At 48.5% G+C, this 16,549-nt stretch overlaps 1 protein-coding gene across 1 annotated transcript in view; it reads right to left on the bottom strand.

The window, feature by feature from the left end:
• LOC102072566 (uncharacterized) overlaps positions 1–9,200 on the bottom strand; it is a 188,983-nt gene extending 179,783 nt beyond the window's left edge. Inside the window, exon 1 of the mRNA XM_074540384.1 lies at positions 8,699–9,200. The gene's annotated coding sequence lies outside the window, so the exon portion shown is untranslated. The remainder of the gene's footprint in view (positions 1–8,698) is intronic.
• Positions 9,201–16,549: the final 7,349 nt, after the last annotated feature.

Below are 16,549 nucleotides of genomic sequence, written 5' to 3' on the forward strand. Positions count from 1 at the left end.
AGATAAACAATTAATAAACATAAAGACCGAAAGAAGAACTGAAGCCTCTTCTCGTCCTTCGATACGCGGGCTGCCCCAAGGCCACCCCGGGCCTTTCCAGGCCCTTCAAACAGCCGAAAACCAGACAGGGGTTGAAAAAGGGTTGGAAAGTGATGGATGAAGAGATCGAGTGCCTGCCTGCGCTGTTCCGGTTCCTCCAGCTGGAACTTTTCCAGGTTATTCCCATTTCCAAGTGCTCCTGAGGGGAACAGGAGGTGGCACAAAGGAAACAAAGATCCCAAAGGTTCTAAATCCCCTGGTCTTGGGGTCTCTGCTGTTCAGAGTGACACTGAGATGTCTCAGAAAGTCTCTTTTCCCAGCCCAGCAGCTGAAGGAGGAGTCAGGGCTCTTCATTTCTCAAGGTTGTTTATTGTTTCTTATCTATAAAATTCTCTCTCTGGCCTGCTGGGATCTGTCCAGCAGCTCAGACAGAGGCACACTGACCACCTTGGGGTGGTGCCAATATTTTATACTAAAAAGTACATGTGCATTATTTACAATAACTTCCCAATACCCATCATACTGTGTTAGACAGTGAGCTTCTACCCTAAACCAATCCAAAAGTGCCACCGTCACCCAGAAGATGGAGGCCAAGAAGAAGAAGGAAAAAGGACAAATTTGGGATCTCTGCTGCTCAGAGTGACCCCAAGATGTCTCAGAAAGTCTCTTTTCTCAGGCTGGCAGCTGAAGAAGGAGTCAGAGCTCTTCAGTTCTCATTCTCAAGGTTGTTCATTGTTTCTTATCTATAAAATTTATCTTTCTTATCTATAAAATTCTTTCTCCTGGCCAGCTGAGGTCCATCCAGAACAGTTCCAGGCACTCTGCCTGCCCCCAGGGCAGTGTTATCTTTTATACTAAAAATTACCTGTGCATTATTTGCAATAACTTCCCAACCCCCATCACCTGTGTTAGACAGTGAGCTTCTACTCTAAACCAATCCAAAAGTGCCAACGTCACCCAGAAGATGGAGGCCAAGGAGAAGGAGGAGAAAGGCTGGACACGCCCAGATTCCTCCATCTTGCCTCCTGAACCCCCAAAAAATCCATTTTTCACCCCGTGATAAATTCACTATCATTCTACTTAGACTTTCATGGCTTGTAATTCTTCATATAAGGTTGATAATTGTTTTTTCCAAGGGCTCAATCAAAGGCACAGGGGTCTTGGGCTCTGTGCCAGGGTCTCTGAGCCCTCCAGAGGAATTTCCTGGGTTCCTCCTGGCTTTGGGGCAGGGGAAATCCTCCCAGCAGGAATCTTGCTGCCTCCAGATTCAGTTTTGCTGGGATAAGGACATGGAAGGAGGCAGCAAGGAGAGTTTGGGGATGGAATTCCCACATTCCCATCTCCTGACCCAACGCCCCATGGCCCTGCCCAGTCAGGAGGAGATCTCCCACTCCCTGAGCTGGAGCCGAGGATCTGAACCCAAATCTCTGACTTTTCCCAATAATTTAGGAATTCGATAATTAAATATTAATTTAATTATTAATTCCACAGGGAGGTGAGGCCTGAGGTGTGAACATCTCACAGCTTTGGCACCACCTGCAGATCCCAAATCCCAAAGAGTCACACTCCATCCATCCATATATCCATCCATCCGTCCGTCCATCCATCATCCATCCATCCATCCATCTGTCCATCCATCCATCCATCCATCATCCATCCATCCATCATCCATCCATCATCCATCATCCATCCATCATCCATCATCCATCCATCCATCCATCATCCATCCATCATCCATCCATCCATCATCCATCCATCATCCATCCATCCATCATCCATCCATCCATCATCCATCATCCATCCATCCATCATCCATCCATCCATCATCCATCCATCCATCATCCATCCATCCATCTGTCCATCCATCCATCCATCCATCCATCCATCCATCATCCATCCATCCATCATCCATCCATCCATCATCCATCCATCCATCATCCATCCATCATCCATCCATCCATCATCCATCCATCCATCATCCATCCATCCATCCATCATCCATCATCCATCCATCCATCCATCCATCATCCATCATCCATCCATCCATCATCCATCCATCCATCATCCATCCATCCATCCATCCATCATCCATCATCCATCCATCATCCATCCATCCATCCATCCATCCATCATCCATCCATCCATCCATCATCCATCCATCCATCCATCATCCATCCATCATCCATCCATCCATCCACCCATCCATCATCCATCATCCATCCATCATCCACCCATCCATCATCCATCCATCATCCATCCATCCATCATCCATCCATCCATCATCCATCCATCCATCATCCATCCATCATCCACCCATCCATCCATCCATCATCCATCCATCCATCCATCATCCATCCATCCATCCATCCATCCATCCATCATCCATCCATCCATCCATCCATCCATCCATCCATCCATCATCCATCCATCCATCCATCATCCATCATCCATCCATCATCCATCATCCATCCATCATCCATCCATCCATCCATCCATCCATCATCCATCCATCCATCCATCATCCATCCATCCATCATCCATCCATCCATCCATCATCCATCATCCATCCATCCATCATCCATCCATCCATCATCCATCCATCATCCATCCCTCCATCCGTCCGTCCATCCATCCATCCATCCATCCATCCATCCATCCCCTACTCCCCTGGGTTTTCCCATTCCCAGAAAAGCCATGCTTGGGAAAACTGAGTGAACCCAAAAAGGACCAAGTGACACCCAAAAATTCAGTGATCCCAAAATTCTAGTGACACCCAAAAAGGACCAAATGACACCCAAAAATCCAGTGATGCTAAAATTCCAGTGGTCCCCAAAATGGCCAAATGACGCCCAAACCATCAGTGATCCTAAAAATTCAGTAACACCCAAAATGAAGCAAATGGCACCCAAAAATCCAGAGATCCTAAAAAGGAGCAAGTGACGGCTGAAAATCCAGTGATCCCAAACATCCAGTGCCACCCAAAAAGGACTGAATGACACCCAAAAATCCAGTGAACCCAAAAAGTATCAAGCGACACCGAAAAATCCAGTGACACCCAAAAAGAATAAAACGACACCCAAAACCTCAATGATCCTAAAAATCCAGTGATCTCAAAAAGGACCAAATGACACCCAAAAATCCAGTGACACCCAAAAAGAACCAAGTGACACCCAAAAATTCAGTAACATCCAAAATGACCAAATGACACCCAAAAAACCAGTAAACTCAAAATTACAGTGATCCCAAAAAGGACAAAAATCCAGTGATCCCAAAAATCCAGGCATCCCAGAAATTACCAAATGACATCCAAAAAGGACTAAATTACATCCAAAATTCCAGTGATCCCCAAAATGACCAAATGACACCCAAAAAAGACCAAATGACCCCCAAAATGACCAAATGGCACCCAGAAAGGACCGAATGACATCCAAAATTCCAGTGATCCCAAAAATCCAGTAACATCCAAAAAGGACCAAGTGACACCCAAAAATCCAGGGATCCCAAACATCCAGTGACACCCAAAAAGGACCAAACCCCCAGGGATCCCAAAAATTCCAGGGATCCCCAGAATGACCAAATTACACCCAAAATTTCAGTGCTCTCAAAAATGACCAAATGACATCCAAAAAGTACAAAATGACACCCAAACCCCCAGTGATCCCAAAAATCCAGTGATCCCAAAAAGGACCAAGTGACACCCAAAAATCCAGGGATCCCAAACATCCAGGGACACCTAAAAAGGACCAAAAAATAAATAAAAATCCAGCGATCCCAAAATTCCAGTGACACCCAAAAAGGACCAAAACCCCAGTGATCCCAAAAATTCCAGTGACACCCAAAAAGGACCAAAACCCCAGTGATCCCAAAAATTCCAGTGACACCCAAAAAGGACCAAAACCCCAGTGATCCCAAAATTCCAGTGACACCCAAAAAGGACCAAAACCCCAGTGATCCCAAAATTCCAGTGACACCCAAAAAGGACCAAAACCCCAGTGATCCCAAAAATTCCAGTGACACCCAAAAAGGACCAAAACCCCAGTGATCCCAAAATTCCAGTGACACCCAAAAAGGACCAAAACCCCAGTGATCCCAAAATTCCAGTGACACCCAAAAAGGACCAAAACCCCAGTGATCCCAAAAATTCCAGTGACACCCAAAAAGGACCAAAACCCCAGTGATCCCAAAATTCCAGTGACACCCAAAAAGGACCAAAACCCCAGGGATCCCAAAATTCCAGTGACACCCAAAAAGGATCAAATGCCACCCAAAAGAGCCAGGACGTGTCCCCACATCCCTGTGCCAACCCTCCAAACAGAACTTCCAGCCCTTCCCGAGGATCCCTGGAGCTGCAGGAAAATTGGGAATTCCCAACATTCCCTGTCCCATTCCTGGTGCAGTGACCACAGGGAGCAATTCCTGCAAATCCCACCCCAAACCACAAAGAGCCCCAAAGCCTCCTGAGATATTCCAGGAATCTTCTCCTGGTGGTTGATTCCGTCCTCTCCCTGGAATAAAAACGATTTCCCTGCAATTCCTGATTGCAGCAGAATTCCCGTTGTTTTGGGTCCACGATGGAGAGCAGCCAAAAAAAAAAAAAAAAATTAAAAAATTGGGAATGAAAATGAAATTTGTGGAACATCATTCCAGAATCCACAGGGAATGGTGTGAGTGGATCTCAGTCCCCACCACCGCTGGTGCTCCTGGGGCAGGAAAAGCTGGATTGGGAAAGGAGCAAATCCACGGTTGGGTGTGGATTCTGAATCCATTGCCACCATCCAAACCTGCAGCAGGGAAGGAGAATTCCAGCCTGGAATTTGGGAGTTCCCCAGCCAGGAATGGCCCCAGACGAGCCCTTCCTGCTGCTTCTCCCAAAATACCAAATTTTTTGGAATTATAACCATTCCAGCCCCATTCCCAGGGGATTTGCTCGGTTGTTGTCCCAGCTTTGATCCAGGATTTGCTTCTGGGAGAGCAGAGGGAGAATCCATCTCCTCATCCCGCTGGTGGAATTTTCCGGGATCAGATTCTGCCCATTCCAGGCTCAAAACCCCCTGGAAGCATCAAAGGAGCAGCAGGAATTGGGTTCTTCCCAAAAACACCTCAAACAACCCCAAAATAAACCCGTGGGAACTCTGGCAATGCCGGCAAGGAAGCCGGGGCTGCTTCTGCTTCCTCATCCTCCTCACCAGTGGCTGCTGCCTCCTCATCATCTTCATCCTCCTCATCATCTTCATCCTCCCCATCGTCTTCATCCCCCCCAACGTCTTCATCCCCCTCATCGTCTTCATCCTCCCCATCGTCTTCATCCTCCTCATCGTCTTCATCCTTCCCATCCACCTTCATCCTCCTCATCGTCTTCATCCTCCCCATCGTCTTCATCCTCCCCATCCACCTTCATCCTCCCCATCGTCTTCATCCTCCCCATCGTCTTCATCCTCCCCATCCACCTTCATCCTCCTCATCGTCTTCATCCTCCCCATCGTCTTCATCCTCCTCATCGTCTTCATCCTCCCCCCATCGTCTTCATCCTCCCCATCCACCTTCATCCTCCCCATCGTCTTCATCCTCCCCATCCACCTTCATCCTCCCCATCGTCTTCATCCTCCCCATCGTCTTCATCCTCCCCATCGTCTTCATCCTCCTCATCGTCTTCATCCTCCCCATCCACCTTCATCCTCCCCATCCACCTTCATCCTCCCCATCGTCTTCATCCTCCCCATCCACCTTCATCCTCCCCATCGTCTTCATCCTCCCCATTGTCTTCATCCTCCCTATCATCTTCATCCTCCCCATCGTCTTCATCCTCCCCATCGTCTTCATCCTCCCTATCATCTTCATCCTCCTCATCGTCTTCATCCTCCCCATCGTCTTCATCCTCCTCATCGTCTTCATCCTCCCCATCGTCTTCATCCTCCCCATTGGGAGCTGCTGCTCCTCAACCTCTTCTTCCTCCCCCATCTCCCCATGTGGTGCTTCCTCATCCACAGCTGCTTCCTTCTCATCCTCCTCTTCCTCCTCACTCTCCTCATCCTCCCCTTTGGAAGCTGCTGCTTCCTCATCCTCCTTATCCTTCTCATCTGGAGCTGCTGCCTCCTCATCCTCTTCATCTTCCCCATCAGAACCTTGCCTCCTCATCCTCCTCTTCCCATCAGAAACTGTTGACTCCTCATCCTCCTCTTCCTCCCCATTGGAAGCTGCTCCCTCCTCACCCTCCCTATCAGGGAGCGGCTGCCTCCTCACTCTCCTCATCCTCCCCTTTGGAAGTTGCTGCTCCTCATCCTCCTCTTCCTCCTCATTTTCTTCATCTGGAGCTGCTGCCTCCTCATCCTCATCTTCCTCATCAGGAGCTGCTGCCTCCTCATCTGGAATTGCTGCCTCCTTATCTTCCTCATCCCTTTGAAAGCTGCTGCCTCCTCATTCTCCTCATCCTCTTCATCTTCCCCATCAAACGATTTCCTCCTCATCCTCTTCTTCCCATTAGAAGCTGTTGACTCCTCATCCTCCTCTTCCTCCCCATCAGGAGGTGCTGCCTGCTCATCTTCTTCATCCTCCTCACTGGGAGCTGCTGCCTCCTCATCCTCCTCTTCCTCCCCCATCGGGAGCTGCTGCCTCCTCATCTTCTTCTCCCTCCTCAGTTTCCTCATGCGGAGCTGTTGCCTCCTCATCATCCTCTTCCTCATTCTCCTCATCTGGAATGGCTGCTTCCTTTTTTTCCTCATCCCTTTGGAAGCTGTTGCCTCCTCATCCTCCTCTTCCTCCCCTGTTGGGAGGTGCTGCCTCCTCATCTTCCTCATAATCCCCATCAGAAGCCTGCCTCCTCATCCTCCTCTTCCTCAGGAGCTGCTGCCTCCTCTTCCTCCCCATTGGAAGCTGCTTCCTCATCCTCCTCTTCCTCCCCATTGGAAGCTGCTTCCTCATCCTCCTCTTTCTCCCCATCAGAAATTTGCCTCCTCATCCTCCTCTTCCTCAGGAGTTGCTGCCTCCTCTTCCTCCTCATCGGAAGCTGGTCCCTTCCTCATCCTCTTCATCTGCCCCCATCAGAAGCTGCTGCCTCCTCATCCTCAGGAGCTGCTCCCTTCCTCATCCTCCTCTTCCTCCCCAGTGGAAGTTGCTCCCTCCTCATCCTCTTCATCTTCCCCCATCAGAAGCTTGCTTCCTCATACTCCTCTTCCTCCCCATTGGAAGCTGCTTCCTCATCCTCCTCTTTCTCCTCATCAGAAGCTGCTTCCTCCTCATCCTCCCCATCAGAAATTTGCCTCCTCATCCTCCTCTTCCTCAGGAGTTGCTGCCTCCTCTTCCTCATCCTCTTCATCTTTCCCCATCAGAAGCTGCTGCCTCCTCATCCTCAGGAGCTGCTCCCTTCCTCATCCTCCTCTTCCTCCCCATCAGGAGCTGCTCCCTCCTCATCCTCCTCTTCCTCCCCATCGGGAGCTGCTCCCTTCCTCATTCTCCTCTTCCTCCCCACTGGAAGCTGCTCCCTCCTCATCCTCTTCCCCCATCAGAAGCTGCTGCCTCCTCATCCTCCTCTTCCTCAGGAGCTGCTGCCTCCTCTTCCTTCCCATCAGAAGCTTGCTTCTTCATCCTCCTCTTCCTCCCCATTGGAAGCTGCTCCCTCCCTATCCTCCTCTTCCTCCCCATCAGAAGCTGCTTCCTCCTCATCCTCCCCATCACAAGTTTGCCTCCTCATCCTCCTCTTCCTCAGGAGTTGCTGCCTCCTCTTCCTCCTCAGCGGAAGCTGCTCCCTTCCTCATCCTCTTCATCTTCCCCCATCAGAAGCTGCTGCCTCCTCATCCTCCTCTTCCTCCCCATCGGGAGCTGCTCCCTCCTCATCCTCCCCATCAGAAGCTGCTGCCTCCTCATCCTCCTCTTCCTCAGGAGTTGCTGCCTCCTCTTCCTCCTCAACGGAAGCTGCTCCTTCCTCATCCTCTTCATCTTCCCCCATCAGAAGCTGCTGCCTCCTCATCCTCAGGAGCTGCTCCCTCCTCATCCTCCTCTTCCTCCCCATCGGGAGCTGCTCCCTCCTCATCCTCCCCATCAGAAGCTTGCCTCCTCATCCTCCTCTTCCTCAGGAGTCGCTGCCTCCTCTTCCTCCTCAGCGGAAGCTGCTCCCTCCTCATCATCTTCATCTTCCCCCATCAGAAGCTGCTGCCTCCTCAACCTCAGGAGCTGCTCCCTTCCTCATTCTCCTCTTCCTCCCCACTGGAAGTTGCTCCCTCCTCATCCTCTTCATCTTCCCCATCAGAAGCTGCTGCCTCCTCATCCTCCTCTTCCTCAGGAGCTGCTGCCTCCTCATCCTTCCCATCAGAAGCTGCTGCTCCCTCCTCATCCTCCTCTTCCTCCCCATCAGGAGCTGCTCCCTCCTCATCCTCCTCTCCCTCCTCAGTTTCCTCATGCGGAGCTGCCGCTGCTCCTCATCCTCCTCTTCCTCCCCACCCTCCCCGTTGGGAGCTGCTGCTTCCTCTTCCTCCTCCCCCAGCCCCTTTCCCTTCCGCGGTTCTTTAACTGCAACCTGAGACCGAAGAGTGGCAAAAAAACCCCACAAAAAAACAACAAAAAACCCAAAAAAAGCACCCCAAAAAAACAACAAAAAACCCCAAAGCCAAACGCCCGGACGGACAAACAGACACAGACGGACGGACGGACGGACCGCGCTGCTCACCCGGCTTTTCTCTCCCCCGCTCCCAGGAGCGTCCCGCGGGGTCCCCGCACCGGGAGATCCGAGGCGGAGAAAACTTCCCGGGGGAATGGGGAAAAGCAGAAAATCGGGAATTCTGAGGCGGGGCTGCTCCGGGCGGAGCCCCAATGCAGCTGCCCTGGACGGACAGACAGACGGACGGACGGACGGACGGATGGATGGGGAGAACGGGGCACGCAGGGGATGCCGCCCCGCACGCTCCCGGCAGGAATGCGGGAATGGAAAAGGTGGGGGAGAAAAGGAGGGGAAAGGCGTAAAAAAAAAAAAAAAAAATTAAAATATTTTTACCTCGTGGGCATAAAAGGACGATAAAATAACTGGGATGTTTGCGAGGGAAGGGGCCGGCGCAGGGAAAGGGGGGAATTTGTTCCCAGGGGAGATGAAAATTCCAGGTATCAGCACCTGGAGAGGGGGGGAAACAGCAGGATTGGGGGGGAAAAAGTGATTTATGGTAAAACGCGGGAGTCTGACACTGCTGGGGGCTCGAGTGGGGGCAGCAGAAATGAAATCCTGATTTATCTCCTCTCCCCACATTTCTATGGAATTGTCTCCTGCATGGAGAACTGGAGGCAGGGAGGGGAGTGAAGGATCAAATGCTGGGAAATGACCCCAAAAAGGGCCCGAGCACCAACTCCAAACAGGATCCCAGGAATTCATTGGAATTCTCACTCTCCTGGGACCAAACAGGATCACAGGAATAAATCTGAATTCTCATTGTCCTGGGACCAAACAGGATCCCAGGAATAAATCTGAATTCTTAACCCCAATTTCAAACAGGATTAAGGGAATAAATCTGAATTTTTCCCTCAGCTCCAAACAGGATCCCAGGAATTCATTGGAATTCTCACCCTCCTGGGACCAAACAGGATCCCAGGAATAAATCTGAATTCTGAACCACAACTCCAAACAAGATTAAGGGAATAAATCTAAATTTTTCCCTTAGCTCCAAACAGGATCCCAGGAATTCATTGGAATTCTCACCCTCCTGGGACCAAACACGATCCCAGGAATAAATCTGAGTTCTGAACCCCAGCTCCAAGCAGGATCAAGGGAATAAATCTGAATTTTCCCCTTAGCTCCAAACAGGATCCAGGGAGTAAATCTGAATTCTTCCCCCTCAGCTCCAAACAGGATCCAGGTGTAAATTGGAATTCTCACTGTCCTGGGACCAAACAGGATCAAGGGAATAAATCTGAATTCTCAGCCCTCCTTCCAAACAGGATCCCAGGAATAAATCTGAATTCTGAACCACAGCTCCAAGCAGGATCCCAGGAATAAATCTGAATTTTCCCCTTAGCTCCAAAGAGGATCCCATGAGTAAATCTGAATTCTTCCCCCTCAGTTCCAAACAGGATCCAGGAATAAACTGGAATTCTCACTGTCCTGGGACCAAACAGGATCCCATTTGGAATAAATCTGAATTCTCAGCCCTCCTTCCAAACAGGATCCCAGGAATAAATCTGAATTCTGAACCACAACTCCAAACAGGATCAAGGGAATAAATCTGAATTTTCCCCTCAGCTCCAAACAGGATCACAGGAATAAATCTGAATTATCAGCCCTGGCTCCAAGCAGGATCTCAGGAATAAACTGGAATTATCACTCTCCTGGGACCAAACAGGATCCCAAGAATAAATCTGAGTTCTGAACCACAGCTCCAAACAGGATCAAGGGAATAAATCTGAATTCTGAACCCCAGCTCCAAACACGATCAAGGGAATAAATCTGAATTCTGAACCCCAGCTCCAAACACGATCAAGGGAATAAATCTGAATTCTGAACCCCAGCTCCAAACAGGATCAAGGGAATAAATCCGAATTCTGAACCCCAGCTCCAAACACGATCAAGGGAATAAATCTGAATTCTGAACCCCAGCTCCAAACAGGATCAAGGGAATAAATCTGAATTCTGAACCCCAGCTCCAAGCAGGATCAAGGGAATAAATCTGAAAACCCCAGCTCCAAACAGGGTCAAGGGAATAAATCTGAATTCTGAACCCCAGCTCCAAACAGGATCCAGGTGTAAATTGGAATTATCACTCTCCTGGGACCAAACAGGATCAAGGGTAAAAATCTGAATTCTCAGCCCCAGCTCCAAACAGGATCAAGGGAATAAATCCGAATTCTGAACCCCAGCTCCAAACAGGATCAAGGGAATAAATCTGAATTTTCCCCTCAGCTCCAAACAGGATCCAGGTGTAAATTGGAATTATCACTCTCCTGGGACCAAACAGGATCAAGGGTAAAAATCTGAATTCTCAGCCCCAGCTCCAAACAGGATCAAGGGAATAAATCTGAATTCTGAACCCCAGCTCTTAACAGGATCCCAGGAATAAATCTGAATTCTGAACCCCAGCTCCAAACACGATCAAGGGAATAAATCTGAATTCTCTCCTCACCTCCTGCAGCCAAATGCGGAGCTGCATCCCAAGGCAGCTTCCGGCCATTGGGAAAACCCCAACCCAGCCACCCCCGGAGCTCCCTCCACACACAGAGAGGAGATTTCAGCTCAGGAAAAGTAAAACAGAGAATCAGAAGAATTAGAGCTCCCACATCCCAAAATCCCATCAGTTTTCCTGTCTGGAGCAGGGAGGATTTCCGAGCCCGGGGTGCTGGGGATTGCAGAGTTGATGAGGAGAACATCTCACCCTGGTGGGTCCCATCCATCCCCAAAATCCCCTGGCCAAAAAGGGCCAAAAAGGTCAAGGACAGAGGAAAAAGGAGAACCAGGAGCCTCCAGGGTGAGCAGGAACACATCGGCTTGAGAAAATGGAGAAAAAAATCCCAGGGAATCCCAAAGGCCCCGCCCGGCTCCAGGTGAGGCCTAAGGATCTGCAGGGCCCCGTTAATAAACGAGGGCCTCAAAGAGCTGCTAAAAGGGATTTAAATCAGAGCTGCTAAAAGGGATTTAAATCACCCATCGACTCCCAGGTGTTCAAGCACCCGCGGGTTGGAGGGTGGGAGAGGTGGAATTTTTGCTCTTCCCTGCAGGGAAATCACTTGAGCCGATGTTCCCCCACTCCAGCAGAAAATCCCAGGAATTAACCGGTTCCTGCCCAGAAATATCCACAATTTTCCCTCCCTTTCAGATGATTTTTTGTCTCCAATCTCTCCAGGATGACCTCAGTTTTAGGGATTGGTGCTGATCCCAGGTTTCAGAGGAGCCCTCCATAAACTCAGGCCTAACAAGTGAGCCTAATTAAACCCGGCAGAGCTCCCTGAATGCCTCGTTAGGGAGCTGAAGGGGCCTAATTGCAATCGGAGCCGCATTCAGCAGCTGGATCCACTCCCAAAATTGAGTGGGGCAATCAGGAGCTCTTTGTGCAGCTCCAGCACAATTCCCGACAGGATTGGGGCTCCCAAAAATGCTGCAGGATGAGGGGTTGGGAGTTTAACCCAGGCCCAGAGGGGTTTGACCCTGCAGGGCTTGGGAAGAGGTGGAGATGTGGCATTTTGGGGACACCCAGGAGCAAATCCAGAGGAACCCATGGAGCTGCTCCAGGGCTGGAGCCAGGCTGGGAGAGCTGGGAATGTTCCCTGGAGCAGGGAGGGATCCAGGGAGAGCTGGGAATGTTCCCCTGGAGCAGGGAGGGATCCAGGAGAGCTGGGAATGTTCCCCTGGAGCAGGGAAGGCTCCAGGGAGAGCTGGGAATGTTCCCCTGGAGCAGGGAGGGATCCAGGGAGAGCTGGGAATGTTCCCTGGAGCAGGGAGGGATCCAGGGAGAGCTGGGAATGTTCCCTGGAGCAGGGAAGGCTCCAGGCAGAGCTGCCAGCACAGGGCAGGGCCTGCAGGGGCTCCAGGAGAGCTGCAGAGGGCCTGGGGACAAGGCCTGCAGGGACAGCACCCAGGGAATGGCTCCCACTGCCAGAGGGCAGCCATGGGTGGCATCTTGGCAATGAGCAATTCCTGCCTGGGCTGGCATTGCCAGAGCAGCTGGGGCTGCCCCTGATCCCTGCAGTGCCCAAGGCCAGGCTGGAGCAGCCTGGGATGGTGGGCTTGGAATGGGATGGGCTTGAAGGGCCCTTCCCATCCTTCCTTGGCCATTGCAGGGATCAGGGGCAGCCCCAGCTGCTCTGGGAATCCCTTCCCAAAATCCCAGCCCAGGCTCCCTCTCCAGGGAATTCCCTCCATTCCCAGCTCTCCCAGCCTGGCATTGGATCCATCCCCACCCCGACTCCTCTCCAGGAAGGGATTTTGGGCTCTGGGGGCTTCACTGGCAATCTCAGCACTCCAGGAAGGGTCTCCCTTCCCTTTGCCATCCCCAACTTCCATAAAAACCCCTGGGGATGGATTCTGAGTGTCCCAAATGCCAGAATGGTTTGGGTGGGAAGGGCCCTTCAAGCCCATCCCATTCCAAGCCCACCATCCCAGGCTGCTCCAGCCTGGCCTTGGGCACTGCAGGGATCAGGGGCAGCCCCAGCTGCTCTGGAGTTGCCAGGAATTCCTGTTAGGATATGCATAATTTTAAACAATATTAATATTGCCAGGACTAAAAGACTTGGAAAGGGAAAAGAATAATGAGAATAAAATAAAATAAATAATATAAATAACATAATAAATCAATAATATATAATATATATATTATATATTATATATTATATATGTTCTATAGTATACATTATATATATTGTATATATTAGAATATATATTATATATAAATAATAAATAATATATATTATAATGTATAAACAATACATATAAAAATATATAATATATATAAATAATATTTATATAATAATATGTATATAATAATTTATATAAATAATAAAATCAATAAAATAAAATAAAATAATTTTTTAGGCATTCTTGCCTGCATTTCCTGAACAAAGCAAGGGTGGCCTCTGTCACCAGCCCTTCCTGGGGTTTGGATTTTGCTTTTCCATGGGATGAAATTTGTGGCTGTTCCACAAGGAATGAGGTGGAAAAAATAACCAGAGCCACTCCTGTGGGTGAGAATTTAAACCTCCACTTCAGATTTGATCCTCCCTGGAAATATTAAACTGCAGGATTTGATTTAATGCAAGGAGGGAGGCGAATTATCCCTAAATTTGTACCGCCCTCCTGAATCCAAGTGTCCTAAAAAATATTTAAAGAACCTCCAAGATCTCTTTTTCATTTTTGTCCCTTTCCAGATATTTTTTGCTCCAAGTCGGATTTACCAGCCTGGAAATTCACGAGAAGTAAAAAACCCAGTAACAAGAAAAGAATAAATCTCATTTTTTCCCCTTTGCAGTATTTTTTTGCACAATTCCAATTTTGCACAATTCCAGAATCCCAACCTCATCTCCTCACTTTGGAGGGCAGGGACCACAACAGAGTTTTCCCCTGATTTTTCCAGAGATTTTCCCCATTTTTGACTCACCTGCTCCATGGGAGCATCCAAAATTCAGCATTTTTTCGAGATGTTTCACCCTCAGATGGCAAAGGGAGCTGAGAAATCCGGGATGCACCGAAAATCCCGCAGATTCCAGGGAAAACCAAGGAGCTGGGAGTGAACCCTGCTGCCTCTGGTGCTGCCAGGGAGCTGCAGCTGTGCCAGGGAAATTTTCCTGCAAAAGCTGCGGATGTTGGGAGAGAGGGATGAGGGGAAAATAATGGGAATGAAAAACCAGGAAAAGCACCTGGAGAAGCTCCATCCTTCCATAATCCAGGAATTTCCTGGATGCACCTTGGAATGTGTTTCCATTCACAACCCTGCAGGAACTTCTGGAATATTTACATTTTTTAACAATTAAATTTTATTTTTTAACCTTCTCCAGGTCCTGTGGTGACGATTCCCACAGGTTTTTATCCCACTTTTTATCTCCTCTCCTTGAAGTTTCCATCCCACTTTTTATCTTCTCTCCTTGAGGTTTCCTACCTCAATCCTTGGTTTAAATTTTTGCCAATCCAGGGAAATTTTCCTGCAAAAGCTGCGGATGTTGAGAGAGAGGGATGAGGGGAAAATAATGGGAATGAAAAACCAGGAAAAGCACCTGGAGAAGCTCCATCCTTCCACAATCCAGGAATTTCCTGGATGCACCTCGGAATGTGTTTCCATTCACCACCCTGCAGGAACTTCTGGGAATATTTACATTTTTTAACCATTAAATTTTATTTTTTCATCTTCTCCAAGTCATTTGGTGATGATTCCCACAGGTTTTTATCCCACTTTTTATCTTCTCTCCTTGAAGTTTCCATCCCACTTTTTATCTCCTCTCCTTGAGGTTTCCAACCTCAACCCTTGGTTTAAATTTTTCCAATCCAGGGAAATTTTCCTGCAAAACCTGCAGGTGTTGGGAGAGAGGGATGAGGGGAAAATAACGGGATAACGGGAATGGAAAACCAGGAAAAGCACCTGGAGAAGCTCCATCCTTCCATAATCCAGGGATTTCCTGGATGCACCTCGGAATGTGTTTCCATTCGCAACCCTGCAGGAACTTCTGGGAATATTTACATTTTTTAACCATTAAATTTTATTTTTTCATCTTCTCCAAGTCATTTGGCGATGATTCCCACAGGTTTTTATCCCACTTTTTATCTCCTCTCCTTGAGGTTTCCAACCTCCATCTTTGGTTTAAATTTTTGCCAATCCAGGAAAATTTTCCTGCAAAAGCTGCGGATGTTGGGAGAGAGGGATGAGGGGAAAATAACGGGAATGAAAAACCAGGAAAAGCACCTGGAGAAGCTCCATCCTTCCACAATCCAGGAATTTCCTGGATGCACCTTGGATTGTGTTTCCATTCGCCACCCTGCAGGAACTTCCGGGAATATTTACATTTTTTAACCATTAAATTTTATTTTTTCATTTTCTCCAGGTCCTGTGGTGATGATTCCTATTGGTTTTTATCCCACTTTTTATCTCCTCTCCTTGAAGTTTCCATCCCACTTTTTATCTCCTCTCCTTGAGGTTTCCAACCTCAATCCTTGGTTTAAATTTTTGCCATTCCAGGGAAATATTCCTGCAAAAGCAGCGGATGTTGGGAGAGAGGGATGAGGGGAAAATAATGGGAATGAAAAACCAGGAAAAGCACCTGGAGAAGCTCCATCCTTCCACAATCCAGGGATTTCCTGGATGCACCTCGGAATGTGTTTCCATTTGCCACCCTGCAGGAACTTCTGGGAATATTTAAATTTTTTAACCATTAAATTTTATTTTTTAACCTTCTCCAGGTCTTGTGGTGACGATTCCTATTGGTTTTTATCCCACTTTTTATCTCCTCTCCTTGAGGTTTCCAACCTCAACCCTTGGTTTAAATTTTTGCCATTCCAGGGAAATTTTCCTGCAAAAGCTGCGGATGTTGGGAGAGAGGGATGAGGGGAAAATAATGGGAATGAAAAACCAGGAAAAGCACCTGGAGAAGCTCCATCCTTCCATAATCCAGGAATTTCCTGGATGCACCTCAGAATGTGTTTCCATTCACCACCCTGCAGGAACTACTGGGAATATTTACATTTTTTTAACAATTAAATTTTATTTTTTCATCTTCTCCAAGTCATTAGGTGCTGATTCCCACAGGTTTTTATCCCACTTTTTATCTCCTCTCCTTGAGGTTTCCAACCTCCATCTTTGGTTTAAATTTTTGCCATTCCAGGGAAATTTTCCTGCAAAAGCTGCGGATGTTGGGAGAGAGGGATGAGGGGAAAATAATGGGAGTGGAAAAGCACCTGGAGAAGCTCCATCCTTCCATAATCCAGGAATTTCCTGGATGCACCTTGGATTGTGTTTCCCTTCACCACCCTGCAGGAACTTCTGGGAATATTTACATTTTTTAACCATTAAAATTTTATTTTTAACCTTCTCCAGATTCCGTGCTGATCGTTCCTGTAAGTTTT

Source organism: Zonotrichia albicollis, chromosome 4 (genome assembly GCF_047830755.1).
Source record: "Zonotrichia albicollis isolate bZonAlb1 chromosome 4, bZonAlb1.hap1, whole genome shotgun sequence".
In the NCBI taxonomy this organism is placed as follows: Eukaryota; Metazoa; Chordata; class Aves; order Passeriformes; family Passerellidae; genus Zonotrichia; species Zonotrichia albicollis.